The 14114-nt window shown below is 44.8% G+C and overlaps 1 protein-coding gene across 4 annotated transcripts in view; it reads right to left on the bottom strand.

Annotated features, from left to right (window-relative positions):
• Window positions 1–14114, bottom strand: part of NBR1 (NBR1 autophagy cargo receptor) — a 137151-nt gene that overhangs the window by 109166 nt on the left and 13871 nt on the right. The window contains exon 1 of one of the 4 annotated variants that reach the window (XM_068264431.1): window positions 8701–8789. The exons of the other annotated variants lie outside the window; for them this stretch is intronic. The gene's annotated coding sequence lies outside the window, so the exon portion shown is untranslated. Of the gene's footprint in view, window positions 1–8700; window positions 8790–14114 lie in introns of those variants that run through there. 4 annotated transcript variants of the gene reach the window in all.

The raw sequence follows: 14114 nt of genomic DNA, 5'->3' as shown, positions 1-14114 counted from the left end.
TACCAGAACGAATTTGCCCAACACCTCTCTAAAGACCTCGTTAATCAGCTCTTGAAAGACGGCCGGGGCATTACACAACCCGAAGGGCATCACCAGGTACTCGTAATGCCCGTCGGGTGTGTTAAAGGCCGTCTTCCATTCATCACCGTCCCTAATCCGCACAAGGTTGTAAGCATCCCTCAAATCCAGTTTTGAAAAAATCTTAGCATTGGTGACTTGCGTAAACAAATCGTCTATTAACGGCAAAGGATAGCGATTCTTTACTGTAATTTTATTTAAGCCCCGATAATCAATGCAAGGCCGGAGGCCTCCATCTTTCTTTTTCACAAAAAAGAACCCTGCCACAGCTGGGGATCGAGAAGGGCGAATAAAACCTTTAGCTAAGTTTTCTCGGATGTATTCCTGCATGGCCAATTTCTCTGGCCCAGATAAGTTATAGAGATGACCTCTAGGGGGCATACAACCAGACCTGAGATCAATGGGACAATCAAAAGGACGGTGTGGAGGAAGTTTATCTGCTGACTTGGGACAGAACACGTCTGCAAATTCTGAATATTGATCTGGCAACCCCTCCATGTGAATCTTGGTTTTACCAAAGGTTACTTTCACAAGACAATGATGATAGCAATGGGCAGACCAGCTTGTTAGCTGACCCGTAGCCCAATTGATCTGAGGCGAGTGAACTTGTAACCATGGCATGCCAAGAATGATCGTGGAGATTGCCATTCGTAACACAAAAAATGATAACCTTTCTTTATGCAACACCCCTATTGTGACCCCCAAGTCTGGGGTCTGGGAAAGAGGGTGATTACTCTGCAGAGGGGAATCATCCACCACAGTGACCCGAATCTGTTGTTTTTTAGTGGGGGGATCGGAATCCCTAATTTCTTAGCAAATTCATAATCCATAAAATTAGCTGCTGAGCCAGAATCTATGAAGGCTTCAGTGGTCTCTGTCTTAACCTGCCAGGATATAGTGCAAGGGAGAAGGAGAAGTTTATCATCTAGAGGAAACAACCGTTTGGGACAACTCTAAACTTTATGACCCTCCTCTGCACAGTATAGACAGAGCTGTCTTGTCTCTCTGTGCTTCTGCTCCACCTGGGACAACCTCGACCGCCCAATCTGCATTGGTTCTGGTGGAGGTGAATCGGGTGGTGATGTATCAGATGGAAATGAATCAGTTTGAGGCGCTGTGTAGGAAACATATCTCACATCGTTCCTACCCCGAGTCTGTCTCTGATAACGTAGGCGACGATCAATTCTGATGACTGATGAAATGGCCTCATCAACAGACTTCGGCTCGGGGTGACCCAACATCAGATCAGAGACCGCGTCTGACAACCCTGATAAAAAACAGTCCAGAAGTGCGAATGAGTCCCATCTAGCTGAAACTGCCCATTTCCTGAACTCAGCTGCATAATTTTCCACCGGACCCTTGCCCTGCCGTAAAGTCTTGAGCTTCCGCTCAGCGGTAGAGGCAGGGTCCGGGTCATCATAAATTATAGCCATAGCTTTAAAAAATGCCTCAACCGAGGCCAGAGCACTATCACCTGGCTAGAGATTATATGCCCACGTCTGGGAATCCCCTGACAACAGTGTCTTGATAAATGTAATTCTTTGTGCTACAGTTCCTGAAGAATTAGGTCTCAACTCAAAGTATGATAACACTCGGTTTTTAAAGTTCTGAAAGTCAGATCTGTGGCCAGAAAACCTTTCAGGTACAGACATGCGTATGTCTGTGCTAGGAGGAGATCGCACTGCGTCCACAGCCGTCTGATAGACTTGCACAGTCCCAGACAAAGCGTTGATTTGAGTCTGGTGACGGTCTAGCACTCGGATGAAAGTTTCCACCAAGGTGGTGAGTGCATTAAGACGGCTGTGAAGTGCGTCCATTTGGGTTTGGTCTGCCGTTCTGTAACGATTGGTGTCAGCACGCAGAGAGAATCTGATTATTGGTGATCTGCAGTATCACCAAGAATGCAGATATATACCTGATTATTGATGATCTGCAGAATCACCGATAATACAGATATATTTATAACCTCTGGACACCTGTTGGTATGTGAGTGTTTGGTGTAACAGTAGCACTTTGAGTAATGCACCTGCAGAGCAGGTGATAATCGACAGTAAGGAGACAATGCTCTGAGAGCACGGGAACCTTCCAGCAGCCTGAGACTCCTCAAGGAGTGGAGTCAGGCTGAAGATAGGGAAGGCCAGAGAGTGAGTGACACCTGAAGGTGGCAGTCACTAACTGGTCTGGAGACTATCTCTTAACAGGAGAGATAGCTCTCGAGGTCGGACTCGGCTGGTCGGCAACACACTGACAGATAAGGTACAAAGACAGAAGGCTGATTCGGTATCCAAGGCAAGCAGGGTCTGGCAACGGAAGATCAGATGTGCGAGGTACCCAATCAGAAGACAGAGGAGTAGTCAGAAAAGCAATAAGTCATAACAGATATCAAACAATGCCTAGTCTGGGTGCGAGGTCCGTGGTCTAAGCACCCTGGCACTAGTCTGAAGAATAACACAGATGGTAATACAGTTCCCTAATCTGGGTGTGAGGTCCTTGGTCTCTACACCCTGGAACTAGTCTGAGCATAAACACAAATGATAGTACAGTTCCCTAAGCTGGGTGTGAGGTCCTTGGTCTCTACACTCTGGAACTAGTCTGAGCATAAACACAATAACAGTTCAAGTAATCTGGCTAAGTGTGAGTTCCCAGGTCCACATGGTTCAAACACACTGTAGGATCTGACTGAGGTCTGAGTGCTTCCACGTAGTGATCGCAACGGCAGACAACTAGCAACTGGCCAGCAGAAACTATATATGGAGTAGTGCTCTCCAGCATCACCCCTAATTGCTCAACCAATAGTATCCTGCTCAGGAGTCAGCTGATCGGCGTGGTCAGCTGACTCTCCCTGCCTAGTATAAGAATTCTGCCTCTCAGCGCGCGCGCGTATTCCTAAGCCTGTGTGCACTAACAGACCCAGCCACACCAGACACACGCTGCCGCGTGCAAACCGCCGCGCTGGACGTGGAACCAGCCGCCTGACTGTTGTTGCATGCGGCGGCTTTTCGACGTTCCGCCCTGCCACTAGACACACGCTTCCGCGTGCAAACCGCCGCGCTGGACGCGGAATCAGCCGCCTCCTCAGTGGCACACGCGGCGGCTTTTCCGCGATCTCTCACAAAGAGCTTCTCTGTAGTCTCAGACCAAACTTGGTCGGCTACTGTGCTATTTTCTGAAGCACTTATACATCAACGAAACAGTGAAAGACAACTTCATATAAGATTTTACTGCAGGGAAAGTCAAAGGGTCATTAGCTCTGCTCTGTTTCATAGTATAAAATTGTTACAGACTACCCAGCAAGCTCACGGTGATCCAGAACTCTGGATTGTGTAAGGGGATACAAAAGACCCAAAAGCTCTCTTACTAAAATGCTAGAGGTGTGGCTAGCTTACAGGGACAACAAGGGAAGATTTGCATATTTAGCAGTGATGCATTGTTGGAGACATCATATGCTCACTCCAACCTGAATTATCGCAAATACCTTCTGTTTCAAGAAAGGCCAACTTTTGTTTTCCATAGTTTAAAATACAGAGTGTAGTTTGTAAACTGCAAATTAGAGAATGATGCAATGTTAAAAAAAAAAAAAAGAAGAAGCTGAACATAAAAATATGAGACCCTCTTCTTTGTTACTAATGTTTTATTTCTTAGCTGTACTACACATACAATTCATTATAAGTTGTTGTTGTTTTTTTGCTTTAGGATCACTTCAAAGCCAGGCACACATACCGAACTGCTGCCCTCAAGAGGCAAGATGGACAAACAAAAACCCCTAGACAAACTCCAAGCATTGGTGCATCAACACCACAATTTCCTTTGTTGGGTAAGGCCCAGCAATGGACATGAAGTTTGTTGGATGTACTGCTCAAACAGGATCTTATACTGGCTGTGGTGTCAAAGTCCAGGAGTCAAAGCAATTTTTGGTACCTGGAGTTTCAGTCAATGATGGGTCGAGTAGGAGTCGGATGAGTTTGGTACAGACTCCACAGCCCTGGTTGTACTACACAAGTATGGTAAATTGTATACCGATAAAATACAGTAAAAATACATTTTTACTGTTACAAAAAAAATGCATACATTTTGACTAATCAGTTTATTTCCTGTGCAGCACAGGTGCTAAACTAACCAGACCAAACAAATCCAGCCCGTCTCACCATTTTATGTGGTTCGCAAGAGCTTCAAATATGCATGATTATAAGCAGTATCAGAAAAAGATGAAATGGAGAGCACAAACCTGCACTCTATATGTGCTCACAGCCTTGTGCACGCCCAACAAATAGGTGAGCACGCCCCTATCACCCTACAAATAGGTGAGCACACCCCTATCACCCTACAAATAGGTGAGCACACCCCTATCACCCTACAAATAGGTGAGCACACCCCTATCACCCTACAAATGGTGAGCACACCCCTATCACCCTACAAATAGGTGAGCACACCCCTATCACCCTACAAATAGGTGAGCACACCCCTATCACCCTACAAATAGGTGAGCACACCCCTATCACCCTACAAATAGGTGAGCACACCCCTATCACCCTACAAATAGGTGAGCACACCCCTATCACCCTACAAATAGGTGAGTACTCCCCCTATCACTCAACAAATAGGTGAGCACACCCCTATCACCCTACAAATAGGTGAGCACACCCCTATTACCCTACAAATAGGTGAGCACACCCCTATCACCCTACAAATAGGTGAGCACTCCCCTATCACCCTACAAATAGGTGAGCACACCTCTATCACCCTACAAATAGGTGAGTACTCCCCCTATCACTCAACAAATAGGTGAGCACTCCCCTATCACCCTACAAATAGGTGAGCACACCCCTATCACCCTACAAATAGGTGAGCACACCCCGATCACCCTACAAATAGGTGAGCACACCCCCTATCACCCTACAAATAGGTGAGCACACCTCTATCACCCTACAAATAGGTGAGTACTCCCCCTATCACTCAACAAATAGGTGAGCACTCCCCTATCACCCTACAAATAGGTGAGCACTCCCCTATCACCCTACAAATAGGTGAGCACACTCCCCTATCACCCTACAATTAGGTGAGCACACCCCTATCACCCTACAAATAGGTGAGCACACCCCTATCACCCTACAAATAGGTGAGCACACCCCTATCACCCTACAAATAGGTGAGCACACCCCCTATCACCCTACAAATAGGTGAGCACTCCCCTATCACTCAACAAATAGGTGAGCACACCCCTATCACCCTACAAATAGGTGAGCACACCCCTATCACCCTACAAATAGGTGAGTACTCCCCCTATCACCCTACAAATAGGTGAGCACTCCCCTATCACCCTACAAATAGGTGAGCACACCTCTATCACCCTACAAATAGGTGAGTACTCCCCCTATCACTCAACAAATAGGTGAGCACTCCCCTATCACCCTACAAATAGGTGAGCACACCCCTATCACCCTACAAATAGGTGAGCACACCCCGATCACCCTACAAATAGGTGAGCACACCCCCTATCACCCTACAAATAGGTGAGCACACCTCTATCACCCTACAAATAGGTGAGTACTCCCCCTATCACTCAACAAATAGGTGAGCACTCCCCTATCACCCTACAAATAGGTGAGCACTCCCCTATCACCCTACAAATAGGTGAGCACACTCCCCTATCACCCTACAATTAGGTGAGCACACCCCTATCACCCTACAAATAGGTGAGCACACCCCTATCACCCTACAAATAGGTGAGCACACCCCCTATCACCCTACAAATAGGTGAGCACTCCCCTATCACCCTACAAATAGGTGAGCACACCTCTATCACCCAACAAATAGATGAGCACACCCCGATCACCCTACAAATAGGTGAGCACTCCCCTATCACCCAACACATAGCTGAGCACACCCCTATCACCCTACAAATAGGTGAGTACTCCCCCTATCACCTTACAAATAGGTGAGCACTCCCCTATCACCCTACAAATAGGTGAGCACACCCCCTATCACCCTACAAATAGGTGAGCACACCTCTATCACCCAACAAATAAATGAGCACACCCCGATCACCCTACAAATAGGTGAGCACTCCCCTATCACCCAACACATAGCTGAGCACACCCCTATCACCCTACAAATAGGTGAGCACACCCCTATCACCCTACAAATAGGTGAGCACACCCATATCACCCTACAAATAGGTGAGCACACCCCTATTACCCTACAAATAGGTGAGCACACCCCTATCACCCTACAAATAGGTGAGCACACCCCTATCACCCTACAAATAGGTGAGCACACCCCTATCACCCTACAAATAGGTGAGCACACCCCTATCACCCTACAAATAGGTGAGCACACCCCTATCACCCTACAAATAGGTGAGCACTCCCCTATCACCCAACACATAGCTGAGCACACCCCTATCACCCTACAAATAGGTGAGCACACCCCTATCACCCTACAAATAGGTGAGCACACCCATATCACCCTACAAATAGGTGAGCACACCCCTATTACCCTACAAATAGGTGAGCACACCCCTATCACCCTACAAATAGGTGAGCACACCCCTATCACCCTACAAATAGGTGAGCACACCCCTATCACCCTACAAATAGGTGAGCACACCCCTATCACCCTACAAATAGGTGAGCACACCCCTATCACCCTACAAATAGGTGAGCACACCCCTATCACCCTACAAATAGGTGAGCACACCCATATCACCCTACAAATAGGTGAGCACACCCCTATTACCCTACAAATAGGTGAGCACACCCCTATCACCCTACAAATAGGTGAGCACACCCCTATTACCCTACAAATAGGTGAGCACACCCCTATCACCCTACAAATAGGCGAGCACACCCCTATCACCCAACAAATAGGTGAGCACACCCCTATTACCCTACAAATAGGTGAGCACACCCCTATCACCCTACAAATAGGCGAGCACTCCCCTATCACCCAACAAATAGGTGAGCACACCCCGCTCAACCTACAAATAGGTGAGCACACCCCTATCACCCTACAAATAGGTGAGCACACCCCTATCGCCCTACAAATAGGTGAGCACTCCCCTATCACCCAACAAATAGGTGAGCACACCCCTATCACCCTACAAATAGGTGAGCACTCCCCTATCACCCTACAAATAGGTGAGCACACCCCTATCACCCTACAAATAGGTGAGCACACCCCTATCACCCAACAAATAGGTGAGCACACCCCTATCACCCAACAAATAGGTGAGCACACCCCTATCACCCAACAAATAGGTGAGCACACCCCTATCACCCTACAAATAGGTGAGCACACCCCTATCACCCTACAAATAGGTGAGCACACCCCTATCACCCTACAAATAGGTGAGCACACCCCTATCACCCTACAAATAGGTGAGCACACCCCTATTACTCAATGACTCAGTAAACACACACTTATCACCCAACAAATAGGTGAGAATGCTTAAAACCTTAAAGGACACCTGACATGAGGATGTCATATGTATTTCCTTTTAAACAATGCACATTGCCTGGCTGTCCTGCTGATCCCCTGCCTCCAAAATGTTTAGCCACAGACCCTGAACAAGCATGCAGATGTTTGTGTGATTCAGACACTACTGCTGCATGAACGATCAGCAAGACTACCAGGCAACTGGTATTATTTAAGAGGAAATAAATACGGCAGCATCCATATCCTTCATGGGTCAGTTGTCCTCAAAATTTTTGTTAAAGAAATATTAACTTTGTATGTGTAGGAATATTCTTTTTTTCCTTGATGTTTTTGTTGTATTGTTAAACATATTAATATATATGTTCTATATATATATTCTTTTCTAATGTACAGGTAGTTCCCGGTTAACAAACGAGATAGGGACTGAAGGTTCTTTGTTCACCTGAATCTGTTCTTAAGATGGAACACTGTGCCATCTCTGTCCCCTGTACCTCCTTTGTGCCCCCCTGTGCCTCCAGTGTCCCCCTCTGTCCCCTTCTGTGTGTCCTTGGTCTCCCTTGTGCCACCTTAGATCTCTCTTGTACCTCCTTGTGCCATCTTGTTTCTCCCTTGTGCCACCTTGTGTCTCCCTATATCCCCCTTGTGCATCATACGTCCAGGTGTGTCTCGCTATTGTGTCCACCTGTGTCCCATTATGCTTCTTGTGCCCCCGTACCTTGAGCAGAGACTGTGCAGCGGAAGCCGCAACATGTCTCACCCGCTCCATGGCGGCCCATGTCAATCAGCAATGTCCTCTCTCACTTCACTGTTCCCCCTAGCAGCTTCTCTTGCATTGTGTAATGATGCAATCAGAAGAAGCCCCTGTCATTACGCGACGAAAGAGAAGCCGCTAGGGGGAACAGTTAAGGGAGAGAGGACGTCGCTGATTGACATGAGCCACCAAGGAAGAGGTGAGACATGTCGCGGCTTCCGCTGCACCTTCTCTGCTCAGCAGAAGAGGTAGTCCCTGACTTTGTGACGTCGTTGCGGCGGATCGTTAGTCTGCCGTTCATAAGCCGGGGACTACCTGTATCGTTGTCAGGCTTGTAGGAATATCCACTCACGAATCAGCTCCAATGCCCCAATCTACCTCCTTCACCCTATGTGGCACGTCCCCGCTTGAACGAGAGGTGAGAAGACAACACCTACCTGACTTCGGATAAACCCAGGCCTTTAGTGTGCAAGGTGTTGGAGCTGAATGCAGGGTGAGCGAATCAACGTCCAGGCCTGAACAAGAACACAAAGTAGCAAAGTCCAGTAACAGTCCAGGATCATACAGGGACAAACAGAGAAATCGCAGTAGAGGAGGGCTAGGTAGAAGAGAGGTCAAAGAACGTATCTGAGGCCAAACCAGGCAGCAAACAGTCGTAACGATAATCCAGGCAATAGATCGGTTCAGGCAGCAGACAAGGGAGGTCTAGTAAACAAGAAGAGGTCAAACTCCAGATAATCCAATATAACAAGGGCAGGTATACAGAGCACCCAGCAACCAGCAAGCTAGAGCGGGTAACATGCAACTGTCACAGCAAGGTTTAAATACTGACAGCATCCAATCAGTGGCCAGCCACAAGCACACAACAGCCAATCACATGCAGGCATTAATCCTGTTTAAGTGTCAGCTGACAGAGAGATCAGCTGACACAGGTGGCAATAGATGTCAGCTGATTAACCAGTACTGACCAGCAAAACATCCTGACTGTGTCAGCTATAGTATACTGGTTAAGGGCATCGCCTCCGACGTGAGAGACCAGGGTTCAATCCTAGCCAGGGTCAGCATTCATTATTTTATATTTCTTAAATAAAACCACTGCTTAAGTGTCAGCTGACTATTCTGTTAGCTGACACCACCTCGGTCGTCGCCTCAGACCATACTGCGGCCGAGAGGAGCGAGACATTCACCCACCAGTATGCGCAAAGCGATCCCTAGTGCGCGCGTCACCAACGGAGGACAGCTGCCGACATGCGGAAGTGCCAGGACTCGACCCGCTCTTGGTAGAGACTGCCACGTCGCTGGATCCCGGAGGTAAGTTCCTTACAATTGTATTAATGGACAACCTGTTCAAATCCATACGGTACTTCTGGTTGAAACATGGTGAGACTCAATAAATATTAACTTTTAATACGCAATTTGGTTTGCGACTTAGGCTGGGTTTTAGCCCCTTTTGTGATTGAGTTTGATACCCCTGCTGTATAGCAAGTATAAGGAATTTCACCTATACTCTATGTCAGATTTGTGTGCACCCATCAACCTGTAATTCAGCCCTGAAAACAAGTTGTCCTTTTTCTGTCTTACGCAAACAATACCAAAACACAGTCTATTATTAGTGATGTCAGCAGCACTAGCGATCATATGATGAGCATTCTTTACCCTCACAGAAAGTCATATGATTCTGATATTCTAGTGCAGCTATAAATTCTCTTCTTGTAAATATTAACTTACAACAGAGTCAATGCATTTCCATCGTACTGATTTAATCTGTGTCTGTTATTGACCATTTTCATGCTGCATGGTTTCGGATCTTTAAATAAAACATGGTTTGACATTATATGAATATGGACAGACTCAACACAGTTTCTGAAATATTAAAGAGGAACTGTCAGCTATACTGTCTTAAAAAAACAAACAACAACAAAAAAAAAACACACATATAAGTAGATAAATACTTGCAAATACTTGCTCTACTTACATAACATATGTATTGCACTGTCCATGTTTTGATTTTAGTGATTTTTCTACAATAAAAAAAAAAACCTTCTTAGCATCTCCCATTTTAACTGTGGCTATTTTGAAGCCAGTCCTGATGTCATTTCCTGTCCTACTCTCCTCTGCCTGATTTGCCCGCCCTTCACTATAGAAAGTGCATTGTCTCAGCATGAGGAATATTGGCCAATTAGAGAGGAACAGAGGTGTGGGAGGGGACAACAGGAGGGAAAGAGGCTTCAGCCAATCAGGCTGCATTAGTTAAGTCTGAGGGGAAATAGTGAAGCAAAAAAGGACAACCCAGCATACCCTGCAACTTCCTTTTTGTGTACCAAATTGTGTGTGTTCCGAATAAGAGTCAGGTAAACTGGGGAATGATCATTTATCAACAAGAAAAGTAATAGCGATATTAACTTTTGGATTGCCCGGTTAGCATCCCCATGACTTGTTTACCAGATAAAGAATAAATTTTTGATTTTATGCCCAACAGTTACACTTTAATGAAAAAGTAGCAACATTTTTATTCTACACCTCTCCTCTGCCCTGTCCTAGTACAACAACAATAGAGTATAAAAGTAATATAATACCTATATTTGTGAACCATGTATAATAGTATAATAATGATAGTGTAAAAGCGTGGGGACTTTGAAAAAGAACAGAGTCAACGGAAGCCCAAATAGCGCGATATGTAACTTCAGGGAGATATAATTGTAAGAGTAAAAGAATACTATTCACAAGTGTAGGTTGCACGAAGGGCAACCAACCAATTAAAGCAGGTGGAGACGTTAAAGAGAATCTGTATTGTTAAAATCGCACAAAAGTAAACATACCAGTGCGTTAGGGGACATCTCCTATTACCCTCTGTCACAATTTTGCCGCTCCTTGCTGCATTAAAAGTGGTTAAAAACAGTTTTAAAAAGTTTGTTTATAAACAAACAAAATGGCCACCAAAACAGGAAGTAGATTGATGTACAGTATGTCCACACATAGAAAATACATCCATACACAAGCAGGCTGTATACAGCCTTCCTTTTCAATCTCAAGAGATCATTTGTGTGTTTCTTTCCCCCTGCAGCTATCTTCCACTGAAGTGTCAGGCGGTTTCTTCCTGCAGAGTGCAGACAGCTCTGCCTGTATGTAATTTCTCTGTATGTGAAAGCCCAGCCAGCTCAGAGGAGGATTTATCCAGCTTGTAAAATATAAGAGAGAAGAGAGAAGCTGCTCTAATCTAAATAATACACAGGCAGTGTGCAGAGAGGGGCCTGGATGGGGGAGATGCATCACAGAACCACAACACTGAAGAACTTGGCAGCCTTCCAGACACAGGCCTGACAAGTCTGACAAGAGAGAGATAAGTTGATTTATTACAGAGATGGTGATAGTAGAACGTGCTGCAGTAAGCCAGAACACATTAGAATAGCTTTTGGAACTTGTAGGATGATAAAAAACAGGATGCAATTTTTGTTACGGAGTCTCTTTAACCCGACTCCACTTGGGGTGTCCAACCTGGACTGGATTCGGTCGCACTCCAGCCAGTGAGCGCAGTCCAGCCAGTGAGCGCAGTCCAGCCGTGTGCCACTTCCATACCCAGGAGCATTCTGCATCTGCGCAATACTGCGATAGATGTTCTTTGTTCCTGTCTGTACCTTGTACCTTGTACAAGTACTCTTGCCAAGGACTAGTTTTAGTCTATGACTAAAGGGAATAAATATGGCAGTCTACATATCCTTTTCACTTCAGTTGTATTTTAAAATTCCTAAGCGTTGGCAGTTAAGAGATGCATTTCATGTTACATACTTTCAATGAACAAGATTGTATGAAAATTAGAAGGGTCGGAATCGAGGAGTCTGTAGAATCCTAAACTGAGGAATGGAGTGGGTGGATTTTTGTACCGACTCCACAGCCCTGGTGTTTACTGCAACAATATAGCAACACTGTCTCCTGATCACAAAATGTTACCAGAAGGTAATTCAGATGGAGCGCTAAAGAACTTGACGGTGGCATCATGGATAGCACTCTCGCCCTACAGCACCAGGTCCCCAGTTTATATCCCAGCCAGAGCACTATCTGCAAGGAGATTGTATGTTCTCAGTGCCTGAGTGGATTTCCTCCCACAGCCCCAAAACATGCAAATAAGTTAATTGGCCCTACCCCTAAATTGGCTCTAGACTACGATGCATATATAACTATGGTAGGGATTACATTGGAAGCCCATCTGATGGACAGTTAGTGACCAAACTATATACACTGTACAGCACTGCAGAAGATGTTGGCGCTATATAAATACTAAATAATAATAGACTATATGACTGCATCACTTCTGGCAGCAATAGTTGCAATTGAATCCTTCTTACGATATATCAGTATTTCACATTTCTGTTGAGGAATATTAGTTCAATATTAATTGTAGAATTGTTTGTTTCAGACACATTAGTGCATTTTCATGCATGAATTGCTCATTTCAGGTCCTACAATCACACCTCCATGTAACTTGGACAATACAAAATTATTAAACTTTATTTATAAAAGACATGTGGTGAGGGTAATGGCAGTTCAATGGGGGGACTGGAGCTATGCAGGCTATGGAAAACAGATGGGACTTCAAGGCCTGCTTGAATGAGCTGAAGGTGGGGGTGAGTCTGATGGATAAGGGTAAATCTGAACTAAGAAGAATATGCAGGCTGACATCTGACTTTTTTTTTGAGAATACAAAACACACTTAGAGAACTAGAACAATGCCAGTGATGTGGTTTAGGTCATTAAAACCATATATCAGGTTTGTAATTTGGGACTATGTGCTATGTGGATAGCTGCTCTTTGTACTAGAATATCTAATCTATACAATACAATCGTATAACAGGGCCAGGGCCTAGGAATCCCTTGAACTATTTGGTATCACAGTAACTGCACACACATTAAAGCGGACCCAAACCAAACATTTTTTTTTATTCAAAATATGTAGTTGCACCACTCTGACTCATACAAAAATAAATAAACACTCCTTTAAACCTATGATCATTTCAGTGCATGCTTTTCACCCTTCTCTTTTCATAGCTAGGGTTATACTGGGGGCAGCCATTAGCAATTCCTCCATTGCCGGACACCATCTACTCCACCAGTTTGCCGGAAAAATGCCGGCAATTTGAAAGGAAGGGAGGGGTTCCTCCAATAAATGTAAAATATTTTATATTTGTCATCATGCAACTGAAAAAAGGCTGCTATTTATTATTATAATTTAGAAAATAGATTTTATTTCTGAAATCTTGTATTTTTAATTTGGGTCCACTTTAACTGGGTTCTAAGAAAAAGAAACTGTAAGCCTTTTTATTTACCTTGGAGCCTCAAACATGTAAGTACAGGAGCTAAGCCACACTGAAAAGCTTACCTAACATGCTTTTATTACACAACAAATACACAATGGTTAAGGTGACTGTGTCCAAATCATGTGACATGAAGCAAACCTTTGAACATATTTTACAAGCAACTGTCCTACAACTTCTCTATGCCTGGCTTTAGTGTTATGTTTTTATGCTTTGAAATGGCCTTTTATGTTATTTTACTGAACTGAATTATCACTGTAAATGGTACATACATTAGATTAACATTGTCCAAAATCGATCACCTAATGTGCCGAGCTGTGGAGTCGGTACAAAAATCATCTGACTCCAACTCCTCAGTTTATGAAACCACCAACTCCAAGTACCCAAAATTGCTCTGACTTCACAATTCTTTGGGCTTGATTCACAAAAGGGTGATAACTGAGCTATCACGCCTAAAAGCTTTTCACGTGCAAACTAGGGTGCTAAGTAGTTTGCACTCTAGTTTGCACGTGCAAACTAGGGTGAAAACTACTTAGCACCCT

The sequence above is a fragment of the Hyperolius riggenbachi genome, chromosome 12 (assembly GCF_040937935.1).
Source record: "Hyperolius riggenbachi isolate aHypRig1 chromosome 12, aHypRig1.pri, whole genome shotgun sequence".
NCBI classification, from domain to species: domain Eukaryota; kingdom Metazoa; phylum Chordata; class Amphibia; order Anura; family Hyperoliidae; genus Hyperolius; species Hyperolius riggenbachi.
The sequence above is the reverse complement of the archived record's forward strand: the minus strand, read 5'-3'. Positions and strand labels throughout refer to the sequence as shown.